The 13,963-nt window shown below is 44.5% G+C and overlaps 1 protein-coding gene across 6 annotated transcripts in view; it reads right to left on the minus strand.

Moving 5' to 3' along the window:
• LOC126268051 (zinc finger protein 608) overlaps positions 1–13,963 on the minus strand; it is a 277,172-nt gene that overhangs the window by 147,622 nt on the left and 115,587 nt on the right. For 3 of the 6 annotated variants that reach the window (XM_049973482.1, XM_049973481.1, XM_049973479.1), the window contains one exon: positions 2,271–2,323. The exons of the other annotated variants lie outside the window; for them this stretch is intronic. The gene's annotated coding sequence lies outside the window, so the exon portion shown is untranslated. The remainder of the gene's footprint in view (positions 1–2,270; positions 2,324–13,963) is intronic. 6 annotated transcript variants of the gene reach the window in all.

The raw sequence follows: 13,963 nt of genomic DNA on the forward strand, positions 1-13,963 counted from the left end.
CGCGAACCAAGGACCTCTCGCTCCGCAGCTGCTCACGCTAACCACGTGACCACGGCGCTCCTAAGCTTGCACTATCCTAAATGTTGCCTATATTGCGCATGGACTACTCAATTTGTATATTTTGTTTATTTTTTTCATAGTCCACACAACTTCTTCCTGTTTTCTCGATTGATCTGTGTTCAGTTTTTCAAGGCCTATCCATTGTGCCAACTTATAACTAAATCTGATGGGGTGCGATGGGGAGGTTCCCTTGTCAGAGAGTGCGCTTCTACCCCAGTGACACGGATTTTTGCGCGAGCCGTACCGTCAACCGAATTACAGTAAGATAGGGCGCGGAGTACAGCTGTAGATTTAAGTGTGTAGCAGATGACTGCAATCTTACAAACAAATTAGCGCACAATTTGCGTGGCACAGCTTTTGGCCTAACCATGTATCGATGTGGGGTCACACACGCCTTGACTTTTGCTCCAAGAGATGACCGTTCGAATACAGGGCCGATCCTAGTTATTAACGTTTTCCAACAATTGCTCGCACTTCTGCGGTCTCCAATGACATAAGCCAACCAGAACAAAGAGGAGGAGGTCGATGAGAAAAGGACGCCATATCTGTTAGAAATTCTACAAAAAATTAGAAAATGGGGGTATTTGTCATGATATTATAGAGTGCTTATTTTAGAAGAAGGTGTACACTGAGGTGAAGAAAGTCATGGGATATCGACATGCTCATATATAAATGGCGGTAGTATCTCGCGCACACGGGGTATAAAAGGGCAGGGCATTGGCAGATCTGTCATTTGTACTCAGGTGATTCATGTGAAAATTTTCCCGACGTGATTATGGAGACACGAGTGGAATCACGCCGAATGGTATAGGAACAAGATGTATGGGACATGCTATTTCGGAAATCGTTAAGGGAATTCAATATTCCCAGATCCAAGATGTCAAGAGAATGCCGAGAGTGCCAAATTTTAGTCATTATCTCTCTCCACGAACACCACAGCGGGCGACGGCGTTCGCATAACGACTGAGAGCAGCGATATTTGCGTCGGGTTGTAAGTGCTAACAGACAAGCAACACTGCGTGAAATAATCGCAGAAATCAACGTGGCACGTACGACGAACGTATACGGTAGGACAGTGTGACGAAATTTGGCGTTAGGTGGGCAATGAAAGCAGACCACAGACGCGAATGCCTTTGGTAATAGCACGACATCGCCTGCAGAGATTCTCCTGGGCTACTGACCACATTGTTTGGACCCCAGACGACTGCAAAACCGTGGCCTGTTCGGATGAGTCTCGATTTCAGTTGGTAATACCTGACGCTAGGGTTCGAGTGTGGCGCACATCCGAGACCATGTATCGTATTTGTCAACAAGGCGCTGTGCAAGCTGTTGGAGGTTCCATAATGGTGGGGCTGTGTTTACATGGAATGGACTGGGAGACCAATTGCGGCCATTCATTTTATGAATGACAATGCGCCATGTTACCGTATCACAACTGTTCGCGATTGGTTTGAAGAACATTCTAAACAGCTCGAGTGAATGATTTAGCTACCCAGATCGCCCAACATGACTCCCGTCGAACATTTATGGGATATAATCAAGAGGTCAGTTCGAGCATAAATCTTCGCAACTATGGACGGCTATAGAGCCACAAGGGCTCAATATTTCTGCAGATGACTTCCAACGACTTACTGAGTCCATGTCACGTCGAGTTATTGCGCTATGCCGGACAGAAGGAGGTCCTACACACCATATTAGGAGGTAACTCATTTTTTTCACTTCAATGTACAAGCAAGGGAAGGAATGTCAGCGTCGACAACTGAGTGAGCCTATGCACCACAGCTTATTGCGAATACTGGAAAGCATGTGCCGTCACAGTGTAACTGCACAGACAGAATAATGATGGGCTTGTCACTCGATCAGACGTAGGTGGTTCCGCTGCTGGATTGTAGTAGACTCTTTTCAAGTAAGTTTCTCGACGTGAAGGTCAGCAGCAACCACACTGCCCTCTCCCCGGTGCTAAAACGTCCACGATATCGAGGATTCATTTCCAACCTTCCCCCACTCCTTTCCTGGTTACATTAGTTTTTTGGAAGGGATTGTGCGACTTGGTTCACTGGAAAGACATCGCCGGTTTACATACAAGAAAGAGATACTTGTGATGAGCGCGTGTTAGAGACAGTTAACAATGGGTGTTGCTGGGATTAGCAGAGGGCGGACGCTCAGGTTAGTAGCATCATATACTGTATCAGCCTGTCTGTTGCACTTACCGTAGCCGTCTCAGGTGGAGCTGGGCGCATCTCCAGAGACCAGCTGCGGCCCGCTGCGGAAAATATGCAACACTGTATTAAACTAGCTATGCATCTCCACGATTAGTTGCTAGCAATGAATATCCTATCAATATGCAATGTAAAATGTATTTCACTGGTGTAGCAGATTGTATGCAATCTCGTGCGCAGTTTGCAAACCCTCTACTTGCTCAATACCGGTACACTACAAACATCATTATGGGGTAGTTATAGATTCTTGCATACAGACTGCGCAGTAACTTCTGTTGGTACCTACCGTGCCAGTGAAATAATTAATTCCTGCATATTGCAATAATATTCATTTATGCGTACCAACCACTAGAAACATAACTAACTTAACACTGTTGCGTACAAATTTCATAGTAATTCGAAAGTTGTTCCAGGTTACGTGGCAACTTCAATCGACCTTTCAAAAACCTTTTTATTGTTCACAGGTTTTGCGTGATTCAATTGTATGGCCATTGGTATCCGTTAGGTGTATGTGACTGTCGAGGGTAAGCGTGTAGGAAGAGAGGAAGAGAGAGAGAGAGAGAGAGAGAGAGAGAGAGAGAGAGAGAGAGAGAGAGAGAGAGAGAGAGAGAGGGGGGGGGGGGGGGGGGGGGGAATTCTGGTCCCCACTACATGAGACACGGAGGCAAAGTTTGGAATTTAACCCAGAATGTTGAAGCCAAGTATGGTACACAAGAGACTTACGCCAGAACCTGTCTTCCCTTAACGGTAGTTACTGGCAGTGAAAATTGTTTTCACATACGTGAAACGAACACACTACCTGAGAATTGGGCACCACCGTAGACGAATGTTAGCGTCTTTGCTTACGGAGACGGTTAGAAAAGCAGCCATCGAATTGAAACTGCAAACAAATTTGTTGTTTTCTAGCAGTAGTAAAAATACCGCTGGGTTCAGCTATAATGTAGCGAAGCGAAAGCGGACCGGTTTTGCTAACATAACTTTGTACCCGAATAGGAAAGCTTTTCCATTCCTTCACTTCTTGGCACCTTCTCTTGAGGAGTAGTGGATGAGGCCGCGAAGTAACTTCACCGTAGCTGACTGGCGTGCGCATCTTCTACATCGTAGGCACCACTGTCATAAATCTGTTATATGAAGTTGAAAATTTCCCCTCAAGTTGTAACATTTTTCAAGATCTTTTCTTGCTTGTGTCCCATACACAACTAGCACATCAATGAGCATGTCGTAAATTACAAGATGCAAATTTGTATGCACGTTTTACTAAACTGCCGATAATTTTAGTGTGTAGCACTGCTAACTGTACGGTATGTAGTCATAAGGTTTTAATTATCAACTCTAAAAAATAAATTTTGTGCCCGTTTTTGTGTTTGTTTATTGTAGGGTACATGTTTGCAGTTCTGGTACCCACACAAAACACGTACCATAGTATGTCGCTAGAACGAGCCAAAATATGTAATACATCTACATGCATACTCCGCAAGCCACCCAACGGTGTGTGGCGGAGGGCACTTTACGTGCCAGAAACGCACCCTCTCGAAACCTGGCGAGCAAGCTACACCGCGATGCAGAGCGCCTCTCTTGCAGAGTCTGCCACTTGAGTTCGCTAAACATCTCCGTAATGCTATCACGGTTACAAAATAACCCTGTGACGAAACGCACCGCTCTTCTTTGGATCTTCTTTATCTCTTCCGTCAACCCGATCTGGTACGGATCCCACACTGATGAGCAATACTCAAGTATAGGTCGAACGAGTGTTTTGTAAGCCACCTCCTTTGTTGATGGACTACATTTTCTAAGGACTCTCCCAATTAATCTCAACCTGGCACCCGCCTTACCAACAATTAATTTTATATGATCATTCCACTTCAAATCGTTCCGCATGCATACTCCCAGATATTTAACATAAGTAACTGCTACCAGTGTTTGTTCCGCTATCATATAATCATACAATAAAGGATCCTTCTTTCTATGTATTCCCAATACATTACATTTGTCTATGTTAAGGGTCAGTTGCCACTCTCTACACCAAGTGCCCATCCGCTGCAGATCTTCCTGCATTTAGCCGATCATTGCATCTTTCGGGAGGATGGTTAGAATTTTATGACTACCGTTCATGCTAACACATTACAGTGTCAATAAGAACTGTTTCATAATATGTTCTATAGCAGTTACTACAGCGGTTACTCATGTTGTTGACGACTACAATGATACCAGAATGTGTATGCAGAATTATCAGCATATCTCCATATTTAAACTTGTGCCGTTTCAGTAAGATATAGTAAATTTGCAACTTGGTATCCGCGACAAGATTGTTGTTGTTGTTGTTGGTGGTGGTGGTGAACACTTGAAAATGACTATATAAACGAAGTTACTTGTGTATACTATAATATCATCATCATCATCATCATCATCATGGTCTCTTCATCATGGCTGGTCTTCGCACCACCTCTGACCTAGTCTCCCTCTTTCCGAATGCTATGTTGTGTATCTGATCTGACCAAAAAGGGATATTTAATACATAATACGGCCATAAATGTCCTCTTTATCGACTGAGGATTGTAAATTGGTACTGATGGAGGCAATGAAAACTGACAGAGGGTGAAACATCGCGCTGACACGTAGCTCGCTGCTCTCAAATAATAAGGAAGTTTCGTCAAGCTGGACGTCCCCACCTAAAGAACAGATCTACATCTACATCTGCATCCATACTCCGCAAGCCACCTGACGGTGTGTGGCGGAGGGTACCCTGAGTACCTCTATCGGTTATCCCTTCTATTCCAGTCTCGTATTGTTCGTGGAAAGAAGGATTGTCGGTATGGTTCTGTGTGGGCCCTAATCTCTCTGATTTTATCCTCATGGTATCTTCGCGAGATATACGTAGGAGGGAGCAATATACTGCTTGACTCTTCGTTGAAGGTATGCACTCGAAACTTTAACAAAAGCCCGTACCGAGCTACTGAGCGTCTCTCCTGCAGAGTCTTCCACTGGAGTTTATCTATCATCTCCGTAACGCTTTCGTGATTACTAAATGATCCTGTAACGAAGCGCGTTGCTCTCAGTTGGATCTTTTCTCTCTCTCTCTTCTATCAACCCTATCTGGTACGGATCCCACACTGCTGACCAATATTCAAGTAGTGGGTGAACAAGCGTACTGTAACCTACTTCCTTTGTTTTCGGATTGCATTTCCTTAGGAATCTTCCAATGAATCTCAGTCTGGCATCTGCTATACCGACGATCAACTTTATATGATCATTCCATTTTAAATCATCCCTAATGCGTACTCCCAGATAATTTATGGAATTAACTGCTTCCAGTTGCTGACCAGCTATTTTATAGCTAAATGATAAGGGATCTATCTTTCTATGTTTTCGCAGCACATTACACTTGTCTACATTGAGATTCAATTGCCATTCCCTGCACCATGCGTCAATGCGCTGCAGATCCTCCTGCATTTCAGTACAATTTTTCATTGTTGCAACCTCTCGATACACCACAGCATCATCTGCAAAAAGCCTCAGTGAACTTCCGATGTCATCCACCAGGTCATTTATGTATATTGTGAATAGCAATGGTCCTATGGCAATCCCCTGCGGCACACCTGAGCACAAAAGTTTGATCAGGGACATAGTGTCAATTGCTATTTTCCGCAATCCTTGACTCTATTTGAAAGCTGAATCAAATGATTATGTTTCCATGATAAGGTGCATGTCAAAGACCACGTCCGTTGGTGTTAAATACTTCAACTTACACTGTCGGTTACGTTCATTCAACGTCCTCGGATTATATGCGTACGAAATTGCTCAGTGCCTTGATACACATGAAAACTGTTTCCAATAATACTGAAGCACTCGACAAGATCCTAGAAGCTCTGACGTCACCTGAAGAAGTTGAATGAACATAACCAACAGTGGAAATTGAAGAATTATATAGGCTGATTCTTTCAAAGACGATGACAGCAACGACCCACTATTGGCATTGCTATTTCTTTGCACAAATAACCCTAACCTGTTTCGAACTGACGTTTTCCTCATCAGAAGACTGATATGTCAAGATGCACGTCTGTTAAAGTTTAGATCAATTTTTGGTTCTTTATTCCCTCTTCTGGTGAAATATTCTTGGGATGGTAGTCCCGTCGAAAATCCGGCTTGTATTCCCGAAATAGTGCAGAGTACACGCATCATTTATTTGACGTGTGTATAACCACACTGCGTGAAGCAACACACACACACACACACACAAAGCATCATTTAAAAATTTTCGTGAATACGGACCAACAACATTGCAAGCAAATGCGTGGGATTTTCGACAGCACCACCATCCCAAGAATGTTTCACAGGGGAGGGGAGAATAAAGAAGCAAAAAATTATGTCGCCTTCAACAATCGTGTATCTTGACACGTACAGCCGTCTGAAGATGAACCTGCGGTTCGAAAACTGTTACGGCGCCATTTGTACAAATAAATAGCATTATCAATAGTGGCTAGTTGCTGTCTTCTTCTCTGACAGAATCAGCCTACACTTTGTACGTTGTCACGGTCTCAAAAAGTCAGTTTTCGCAACACAGAAGTAAAGCATTTCTCAGCAGCACACACCCCTGAAAGAATTGACGACTGTGGCAGTGCAATATATAAAATTATTTCCTGTTTCCACCACAGATTTCATACTTACGAGAAGAACAAGGCAAGTGCCATAATCGAATTTCCCCACAACTTCGCTCAGTGGAAGACGAGTCAAAACAAGCGAAAACGTGTCTCGGCGTATCCGCAGAGACCCAGCAGTTTCTGAGAAAATGACAGTCAAAATTTTGAAAGTAATTTAAACGCCTTTTAGCGTGTGATAATCTCAGCCGGTATGGTGACAATGCCTCTCGACATCCCTCTTTTGTGCCCCGTGTTAGAAACCTGATTACTGTTTTCATTTATTTCATTTTTTCAATCATAGACTCATGACCGTAGAACGTCACTACAGGAATGTTTGCTATCAGTTTACGGGATACAAGAGCACTACATTAATTCTAAAACGACAACGGGGTTTCACAGTAAGTATCATACATTTATTACGTAGTATATGTGTGCAGTGGTAAAAATCTATTTAAATTTCCATAATCTTGTATTTCATTCTTGTATTACTTTTTAATTTTATTCTTGCGTTTATTCTTACGAAAGATTTGGTGCATTCCCTTGGACGCTACCCATCTTAAAAATATTCGGAACGTACAAATTCCGAAAACAAGCAGCAACTGCGATGCCAGGTTTGCCACAGTGACGTTTCTTTGTGTGAATCTCACTCCAATAAATAAAAGATGTTAACACTGTTTAAGATTTCATGTGTCGGCACTAATTTCGCAGGAGACCAGGCATAACGTATTACTTCCCCGAAAACTGGCGTTTGCAATTGTTTATGAATCACGCTACACTATAGGAATTGCACCTAGAAATCTGAATAATTTTCTCTTTCTTTAGTTATTCGTCAGATATACAATTAGTAGACTACTAAGGATAACATTATTTCACTATACAGTGAAAAACATTCGCGTAGCAAACTTCTAGGGACATGGCTAGATAAATGAAAAGCAAAAACAGAAGTAATAAAAGCTGTTTTCAAACACGGGACGCGGAAATGTCAATTGGTGACGCTATCTACATGGATACTCTGTAAATTACATTTAAGTGCCTGGCATAGGGTTCATCGAATCACCTTGGCAATTCTCTGTTATTCCAATCTCGTATAGCACCTATACCTTTCCATACGAGCTCTGATTTCCCTTATTTTACCGTGGTGATCGTTGCTTCCCATGTAGGTAACGAAATATTTTCGCATTCGGAGGAGAAAGTTCGTGACTGGAATTTCGCGACAAGATTCCGTCGCAACGAAAAACGCCATTCTTTTAATGATTTCCAGCCCAAATCCTGTATCATTTCTGTGACACTCTTTCCCATATTTCGCGGTAATACAAAACGTGCTGCCTTTCTTTGAACTTTTTCGATGTACTCCGTCAGTCCTGTCTGGTAAGGATCCCACACCGTGCAGCGGTATTCTAAAAGAGGACGGACAAGCGTAGTGGCCGGCTAGGGTGGCCGAGCGGTTCTAGGCGCTACAGTCTGGAACCGCGCGACCGCAACAGTCGCACGTTCGAATCCTGCCTCGGGCATGGATGTGTGTGGTGTCCTTAGGTTAGTTAGGTTTAAATAGTTCTAAGTTGTAGGGGAGTGATAACCTCAGAAGTTAAGTCCCATCGTGTTCTGAACAAGAGTAGTGTAGGCAGTCGCCTTAGTGGGTCTGATACATTTTTTAAGTGTCCTGCCACTAAAACGCAGTCTTCGGTTAGCCTGCCCCACAACATTTTCTGTTTGTTCCTTCCAATTTAAGTTGTTCGTAATTGTAATACCTGGGTATTTAGTTGAATTTACGGCTTTTAGATTAGACTGATTTATCGTGTAACCGAAGCACGCATGTGGATGGCCTATGACGTTATCCAATGTACCACCGTTTAAGTTAAAACTATTTACTCGCTAAAAGACACGAAGTACTGCGAAAACTTTGACCGTCGTTTCCTCAGAAACGGTTGAGCATGAACGCATAGGCCGAGACAAAATTCGTTTATTCTGACCTTTCTTCGACTGAGTTAAGTTTCTAGGAAGTCGAGTTATGGCACCTGCCGTGTTCTTCTCTCGACTTCGCCACACTCGGGCGACCTCGGCACGGAGCGCGGTGAGCGTTGCGGACAGCCGGCAGAGATTTCCACCACGCTAACGACGTGAGGACGCGAGGGGAGCAGGGAACGCGTTCCGTCGACCTGTGTGGTCGGGCGGCGCTGCCTCGGAGTGTGACCCGGCTGCACAGCGCAAGAAATAAATGAGGGGCGGCCGGCCTAATGGAACTCGTTTCCCGGCGCTGCGCGGCACCGGCTGCCAGGCGCTCTGCGGCTCGCCTCCCCGGACCGTAAACACAGCGCGCGGTAAATTTGGGAGCCAGATGAAACGACTCGTGGAAGAAGGAGAGCGGCCACAAGAAACCGCGCCTCAGTCAGAAATAGGACGGCGCGCCGGGGCGCCTGCCAAAGCCAACATCGCCGCCGCGTTGGCAGAGGCGGCGGGAGCGGCGCTCGCTCCCCCTCCGGGGCTAGCGAACGCGGGGACTGCACTGCTGGCACAGATAAGCGGCCAGCTCCACTTGTGCACGCCAGACAATCATACCTTGTGGGTTCTGTGGCAGGTAAAATCCGTAAGTAGGAGGGCGGGAAAAACCGTGGAGCACAACGGTAAAGCACTGCTGAATCCGGCGAGTTACGCAAAATACTCATACAAATTATTTACATAGTAAGTGAAAGGTTGGTACAGGTAGCTCTATAATCAGTTTCGGTTGCGAAGAAATGCTAGACAATAAGATTTTCACTCTGCAGCGGAGTGTGCGCCGATATGAAACTTCCTGGCAGATTAAAACTGTGTGCGGACCGAGGCTGTGGCTAAGCCATGTCTCCGCAAAATCCTTTCTTTCAGGAGTGCTAGTTCTGCAAGGTTCGCAGAAAAGCTTCTGTTAAGTTTGGAAGGTAGGAGACGAGGTATTGGAGAAAGTAAAGCTGTGAGGACGGGGCGTGAGTCGTGCTTGGGTAGCTCACTTGGTAGAGCACTTGCCCGCGAAAGGCAAAGGTCTTGATTTCGAGTCTCGTTCCGGCACACAGTTTTAATCTGCCAGGAAGTTTCATAATGCTAGACAATGCCGGCACTACAGCTTACCTTACAATATAGACTGAAGAAAGGAAAATCTTCCTTTACACTATTTGCAAATCGAAAAGAGTTTTTAAAACGTGGTGCTAAAGAAGAATGCCGAACATTACATATATAGGTACACCCAATAAGTAAGGAGGATGAGGAGACACTGAATCAAACAGAGGAGCGGATACGACGTTAATGGCACAACTTCATTAAAAGACAGCATCCACTGACAATACATATCTATAGACATCACGGAATCGTGTATTTGAAAACAGAGGTAACAATGAGAGGTAAAACTTGTAGTGGGAGACCATGGCTTGAATACAGTAAACAGGTTAAAATGCACGTAGGTTGCAGTAGTTACGAAGAGGCGTGCACAAGATAAATTAGCATGGAGAGCAGCATGAAACCAGCCTTTCGACTCAATACAACAAGCCATCCCAATACTGGCCACAAGTGACTATAGGGTATAGGAACCTGGTTGGTTGATTTGGGTGAGGGGACCAATCAGCGAGGTCCCGTGGCCTTAGGAAAGGATGGGGAAGGAAGTCGACCGTGCCTTATCAAAGGAATCATCCCGGCATTTGCCTGAAACGATTTAGGGAAATCACGGAAAACCTAAATTAGGATGGCCGGACAGGTGGTTCGAACCGTCGTCCTCCCGAATGCGACTCCAGTGTGTTAACATCTGAGCCACCTCACTTGGTAGGAGCCTGGACGCCTGACCTGGGCGCCGTTTCACAGTGGACGACCATTTTTGTGAAAGATGAAAAGAAGCAGAAGGAGGAGGAGGAGGAGCTGGACGAGAACGAGGACAAGAAAAACGTAGTTCCACAACAATTACCTGTAATGATACAGAGACGCTTTTCTCTTTTTCGGGTACTCGCGCTATGAATCACTGGACGGGTCGCCTTACTGAGGTGAGCAATACGACCTTGGATTGTCTTTGACTTTTTTAAAACACATAAAAAACTAGCTGAACGGTGTACATTTTTCGTTCATTGTAATATCATGTTGATCTCAATTAGCGAATATTATGACTGAGCAGCGATGCAGCCTTACGTGCAAAATGGTTAGTTCTCCGATATGGAGGGAGAGGAAAGCGGAGACGGAAAATCAAAGGTTTTCCTATGTGCCAGTTACCCTAGTTACGCCACTGTATACCTACGATTCAGAAACATCCGAAGATTTTGGAAAGGTATGAGCGCCGCCTGACGTTGCAGCTGATAATGGAAACAAGACTTAAGAAAAACCAAGACGTATCGATAGGTTTGTCGATACGGGCAAAATGTTCGACAATGTAAAATGGTGCAACATATTCAGAGTTCCGTGAAAAACAGGGGTAAGCTATAGCGAAAGACGCATAATATACAATATGTACAAGAACCAAGGTGCAACAATAATAATGGAAGACGAAAAACATGGTGCTCCGATTGCAAATGGCCTTGAAATGACTCTGAGAACTATTGGACTTAACATCTGAGGTCATCAGTCCCCTAGAACTTAGAACTACTTAAACCTAACCAACCTAAGGACATCACACACATCCATGCCCGAGGCAGGATTCGAACCTGCGACCGTAGCAGTCGCACGGTTCGGACTGCGCGCCTAGAACCGCGAGACCACCGCGGCCGGCTAAGTTCTGTTATTTAGACAGTAAACTTCACCGTTTACACTCTTTTTTTATACACTAATAACAACGTGAAATGTTCGGGGAGGGCATTGTTGGTGCGGCGCATCATCCACTATAGCAGTACAGATTATTCCTAAAACAACACGTAGAAAGCGCGGAGGCAACAGCGGCTGCTTCTGACTTGGCAGAGAATTCCGTTGTGTGTGAGCGCGAGCGCGCGCGCGCGCGCGCGCGCGCGCGCGTGTGTGTGTGTGTGTGTGTGTGTGGACTTACGGCAACTGATGTGGTGTGCACCAGGGACTCACAGCGTGCTCCTGCCGTCCTGCGCTGCTCCCTGGTTTGCTCTTCGCCACAACTCCACACGCACAATCTCTCTCGACTTACTCACCACAGAAGTCAATTCAACACTCCCCACAATACGCAGCCACTATTGCTACCGTGCTGGGAGCAAACACGTGACTACGAGGGCCAACATTAGACTTTCTAATAGCGGTTTGCGGCCGTAGACAGCGATCGGGAGAGAGTAAATAAGGGGTGCTAAGCACACGGTGCGAGGAGATGACGGTGGGATGCGGGGATTCTGACAAAAACAGAATATATCACACAAACCTATACTTTAGCCTCGTACGGTTTCATTTGTATAATCTTAAACGATAACGGTGTGTGTATCACTTTTCACCAAACGTTATAATCCAACATGGGTGTATCAAAAAGTGAAGGTCAAGTCATTTGAGATTTGAAGAAAGTCTTTAATCAAGGATGACTTTGTAATTGTCTTACATCTACGAAATAAATCTCGCTGTAATTACGCTGCCCTTTTATTATGAGCTAAATGATCGTTGTTGATGCCGAGATTTGCGGCTCAGGCAATTTCTTTATGTCCCGTCTACTACTCGTTAATAATTCTGAATTATCGAAAGGTAATGCCTCAGGCAGTAGACAACTTAATCTTCACTATTCTTTGCCAACGTACAAGAACAGCCGTTTTTTCAGGTTTGTACTAGATCCGATTTCCATGTGAGACGCTTAGTTCTAACAGGCGCCTTTCAACAGCCCGTAATTTCACGTGACTAACAAATACAATCTAGCATTGATCTGATCTCTAGCTATCTTGGAACTACAGAGCTTAGTAATCAGAACAGCAATTAGGATGTAGAGAAACTGTGTGCTAGTATTTTTTTGTGCCTTCAGGGCAATGTTTCCAACAAGCTGTTGGCTTAGAAGTGAGCGTCCTTTCAACAAATTTTTCAGTCTTAGACGAATTCTAAAGCCCCACCTCGTATACGCATGCACCCTCGTAACTGGTTAAGTTATTAACCAAGAATAGCGCAGAGGAATCTTGTAGCGTGCCCCATGATATCGGCTCGCCAGAAAGTCGATCAACGCCTACCCTCCAGGAGTATCGCAATCTCACTGCATCCTGTTTGATATAGTTGTGAGCCATTTCTAAATTCGGCTGAGGAGCGTAATCTGACTTCACAGTTCCCTTTATCGCCTCTTCGGCGCAGCATCTGTCGCGACGGCTTACTTCAAAGACGAACAGCAATCTAGAACAGTTACGTCTCTATGACAAATTATGATATAACGGCAGACATTAAAAACCTGTTTCTGTCACTGAAATGAAACAAATAACAACTGGACTTACTGCAAGTCATTATCGTTACAAAAGCATGTCTTCGGTGGTGGTGAGGGGTTAAGGAGGGGGTGGGCGGTTGGCCAATAATGAATGTCAATGGCAATGTAGCATCAGAGATAAATCACATTTAATGAGTCTGATTCCACTTTCTTCGCTCACCGGTTAACTTACCCGACTGCTACTCAAAGAACGCGGTTGTAGCTCAAGCTCTGCCAAGAATTTTTTCGCAGGAAGAAGGGTATGGCGTTGACTCAGTCTCATGAAGAAAACTGAGGATCTACTTGAAAGTAAAGCCAACATTGATGGCTGGAAGAGCGGTGTTCAAACTGCACGCGCTATCAATATTGTCGTTCCAATACACCACAGACACAACAGGATAAGTTGTCAGTCGGTCGGAACCATCGAGTTTAGGTATGGTCGATGATCTACGTTCTACGTATTCTGGCTGGAAAGCAGTGTTGGGACATCACAAATTTTCAGTAACTGGAGTGTACCAAAAGTTTTAATACTACGTGTGTCACGCTCAGGCAGCTACTCAAACTATTGTTAGGAAGGTCTGAACGACTGGTACGTTTTTCTGCCTCTCTGATCAACCAGTCATACATAATTTACATTTTGTTTTTTTATTTCACAATTTTTCTCTTAACATATAGCATTGTATTACGTTGAGCATTCTGAGAAAGCTCTTAATTTAGCTCCAATA

The sequence above is a fragment of the Schistocerca gregaria genome, chromosome 4 (assembly GCF_023897955.1).
Source record: "Schistocerca gregaria isolate iqSchGreg1 chromosome 4, iqSchGreg1.2, whole genome shotgun sequence".
NCBI classification, from domain to species: domain Eukaryota; kingdom Metazoa; phylum Arthropoda; class Insecta; order Orthoptera; family Acrididae; genus Schistocerca; species Schistocerca gregaria.